Genomic DNA, 4,775 nt, shown 5'->3' with positions numbered 1-4,775 from the left:
ATATCTAACATTCAAAACTATTAGGTAATTTGTTTTCTTCCAATAAGGTATACTGATATTAATATATGGTAGAAAAATCTTTAAAACATCGTTAATTTTGGTATGTTTAAATTGTCCTATCAATTTCAAACTTTGTGTGATGATTCATATAACAGTTTGGTACCATTTAGAAAGCGTAGACGCTGTAATTTTTCCTATAAGAATTGCCTACAGATATTAATATATTGTAAACAAATTTTCGTTTTACCACTTATTTACATTATTATCCTTGTTTCCACAAAACTATTTTATTTATTGTATCAAGAATCTTATAACAATGTCGCTTAACTATTTCTCAATTTAGAACTGATGATCATGAAAGTGTAATAATAACATGTGTTTTAATGCAGGGAGGGAAAGGACATTAGCCCCCATGAGCCCCCCCCCCCCCCCCCCACCCACCCTAAATAATTTTTACCTACAAAAGGCAGAACTTATTAAATTAAATTTTGTGAAATAAGTATTAATTTATTCACTGTCCTATCCCCGCATCCCTAGTCGTGATATGTGTGAGTGCAAGCAATTTTAAGTCAATACTGAACAAAAATAGCTTGACTTGGTACTTAAAATTCGTGCAATGACGAGAAAAGGTCGTTTTAATCCCCATAATCGGAAAGTGGACCAAACATCCCCCCCCCCCAGGAACGTCCAAGGAGGGGGGGATACTCCCCCCCTAACTGAAAACAAAAACAGATAACCCCCCACAATAATTTACTCCATATTTTTTTATGTGGGGGAGTAAGAATAAGATAATGTAATCATCCTACCCTCAAAAAAAAACTTGAACATCCTTGCAAATCAACCATCTCATTTTTTTAGAAATAAAAAAATGTATAACCTAATCCAGAAGCTGTATCCAAGCTGGACTTCCCTTAATTAACCTAGCCTAAAAGACGACGCAAGTTCGTTGATTTTCAAAATTAAAAAAAAAATGAAGTTAAAAAGTACCTAGAGAAGGGATATAAAACTGTAAATTTACTCGAACCCCAAGTTTTCTCATTCGTGGTTACATTGGTTACTTTTATTAGATTCATCAAGATTATTTATTCATCAAGTTATCGTCCATTGTCTTATCCCTTAAGATCCCTGGAGTTATATTGTGCTCTACTATACTGGCGATTAAAGGTAAATTTCCAAAAGGTCATCTATACACTAATTAGGAACCAGCGAAGCTGATCTTTAAGTCATCATGACTCTTCAGTCTTTTCGAAGTCAGTCAGGCGTTAAGGAATGTAAAAATAGGCCAGAAAAATCAATTGTATTTTTTAAAACAAGGATGATTTTATCTAATACCAGCAATTTAAACGTAATAAGTGAAACTTATAGGATATAAAAAATGTTGTTTAGAAAAACATCCGACAAATAAAAATGGTTAGAAATCAATTTAATAGATATCTTCATTCTAAATTCTATATTAAAAACTAGTTGATGCGCCCCTAGCATCTAGGGCCTCTATCTTAGCCCATGTAAAGAGATGGGGGCAAAAATATGATATATCCTAAATCCCTTACCGAGAACGGTGTAAAGCATTCCTAAAGTATTGAACTCAATCGGTTCAGTTGTTATTAAAAATTTTAAGCTTCAAACAAAAAAAAACTTTCTACTTTACATAACAGGATAGAGTTAACTACCGCAAATCGACATGTAGACGGAGTAATATTGTAGAACAGGCAGGGAACTACAAATTAGGACCATTTTTCACTTATTTGCTAATCCCCATATTCCTTGCAGTGATTAGAAACTTGAAGAGGAAAATATTGTGCAATCACAGCCACATATCGACACAACCAAATAGTGGTTCGTTATCGCATTTATACACAATCGAAAATACATACGCTGGGGTGTATTATAAAGATACTAAGCAAAGGTACAGGGCCGTTTGTGCTGTTTTAATAATGTTCTGGTTTAATAAAGTAATACATTAGTGGAAAATAAATGGTAACCAAGAAAAACTAATTAAGACTGTGTCATTTGCTTAAGAGTAGCAAGAAATTGAGACCTTGCACCTTTTTACTCAAAATAATTAAAAATACACAAAAAAAGTCTTTTAATTCATATATAAAAGAATTTTAATGTCTTTCTGTTTGTCGAATTGTACCAAAGATATTTTTAACACTACTTCAGATTAAACAGTGTTTTTAAACCGAAGCTTTTCTTTATTTAGTGCCCTTCTGTCCTACACCATTTAGGCTGCTGAAGTTGTCCAATCAACTTAAAACTTTGCAGACAGCAACAATTTAAAAAAAAACCTAGCCATTCTATAATTAGTACTTTAAAATCCATACATCTATTTCACACATTTTGATTTTATGCACAAACTTTTTAACATAATATCTTGATGATTGGAATTGTGGTTGATATGATGATCAGGTTTAATGAAAAGCAAAAAATCTCTGTAACCATATCTTAAAATGTCCGTATGTCCCTAATCTTAATTACGATATTCATTTGTCCAGACTGACTGACATAGTAGACATCCTTTAAATAAACATTGTCATTCTTGTTAAAGCAAAGTATGAACTATAATTAGGGTCGGTCCGTCAATCCGTAACGGATAACTTTTATCGCTAATTCAGGCATGTTAGAATTGTCCTTTCAGGTTTACACTTAGCATTGTAGTATATAGAAAGAGCAGCAGAATGTCCGTATGCCCATTTAAAATTTTTTTTAATGTGATAAAATTATCCTATTCATCTGATTTACCTATGAAAAACTTATTCCTAGGATAACAAAATTAAGTGCTATAAGCGAAGCATCTCTATAATTAAATCCTATTAATGAAAGTGATACAGTATCCTGTATATCATCAGTTTTGCAACAAATTTACTTACACTATTGTTTAGACTTATCTATATTATGCTTATTAAGCTTAAACACTCTAATGTTCGTTTTTCCTACCGTTATGGAGTTTCACTTTTATGGATTGTTGTACAGGGTGCGGCACATAAATCGAGACTTTTTTAAACGGCCATAGCGTCTAAACTACTTGACCAATCAAGACGTTTGACCCCAATATAAAAAGCTTAGGTAATGACCCTTTAGGACAAAAAAAAATCTTTGGACGAAGATGGACGTGTACACCGAGCTGGCTGCGCATATGTACAACAAGGCAGATTCCAAATGCGCCGGTGGTTTAATCTGGATTCTCGACTAGGGCCCAATAAATCTGACCTCAGTCCATCTGTAGGTGAGGTAGAGTTATGCAACTTGCTGGGGATACTGTTAGATACTGACAACCTAGCTAAAAATTCATGCCATTTCAAAAAAGGTAAAGAACGTCGTTCTTGCTCAACTGTGGTCCAAATAAGAGCCTCCGTGTCTAAGGGTGGCTTGAAAGTTGGGCGAATTTGGGTCCTGCGGTTACTCACGTTCCTAAGGAAATGTGGCCTTCCAGCAACCCGATCTTAATTCAATGGACTTTTGGGCCTGGGGCTACTTTGAAGCATGCACCAATAGACGTGCCCATATCACAAAGACCTTCCTCATTGCCACTATCAAGGAGAACTACGCCAGCTTGGACAGGTACATTTTGACCTGGACCTGCCGGCGGTTGAGTAGGCGGGTAGAGGCGGTGATTGAGGTTGGCGGCCATTTTTTTGAATAATCTAAGTCATATACCTATTATGCCTCTCAGTTTTTAAAATTAAATTAAATCTTTAAAATTGACGATTTTAGGTTCATTTATTTAAAAATTAGAATTTGTCTCGATTTATGTGCCGCACCCTGTATATAAAGGGGACTTACAAACGAAACCTGAAAAAGATAGAAGCAGAGTTGTTAAAAAAAACAGGTTTTTCATCAAAACCCGGACACAAAACTCTATTTTCATAAAGTAAATTTATACTACCTATAAACTTAAATTATAATATAAAAACTATAAAAAACTAAACAAAAACCACATAAAACTCGGGTTTGGGTTTTTGAGTTTGGTTATGGGCTAACAGCCCTGATAGAAAGTTTTCAAAGTTAAAGGAGAATTACACGAAGATAAAAACCTAGAAGCAGATAGAAAGCCTTAAATGTATTTATAAGGGGATTTACATTAAATAAAACCTGAAATTGTAGACTAGGTAGAAAGTTTGATATACCAATAATATAAAAGCTGTAATATACCCGGCCATTTAAAATACCACAACTGTTCTATAAAATGAGTTTGTCCTCCTAATAAATGAACAAAGAATCGACTGACAATTACAGAATCTAACTTCTTATTTCATTTAAAACTCAATTTATCAATCAAACTTTCAAATAAACATTATTTAAAATTTATTGACAATAACTGTGATATATATACATATGTATTGTATTATATATTACCTATCTAGGAAATGGAAATATATTCAACAATATATATACCTACCTAGTTTTTAGCAAATATTTTTGAAACAGCAATCGATTACACTATTCAAGATGCCTGTCTTTAGAATTAGATATATTATGATCTCGCAAACAGCTGAATATAGTATAAATAATAAGAAAAATTTAATATACACAGTGGCCCTAGCGTATCTTTGGCTAAAAATCTTGACCTCAACAGTTGAAACTGTCATAACTTTTTTATTTTTAGGAGTTATGACTTAATTTTTTCCTTTTTCGAAATGGGATTGCATGTATTTTTATAGTAAAATTTAAAAATATAATTTATTTCATCAATTCTACTGTTGTTTTACCAAGATATGCAAATTTTTGATGAAAAAATCGTATTGTTTTACTCAACGCAGGGAGGAAGAAATTCA

Source organism: Acartia tonsa, chromosome 6 (genome assembly GCF_053477335.1).
Source record: "Acartia tonsa isolate MP-2025a chromosome 6, ASM5347733v1, whole genome shotgun sequence".
Taxonomy (NCBI): Eukaryota; Metazoa; Arthropoda; class Copepoda; order Calanoida; family Acartiidae; genus Acartia; species Acartia tonsa.
Note: the sequence above shows the minus strand (reverse complement) of the source record.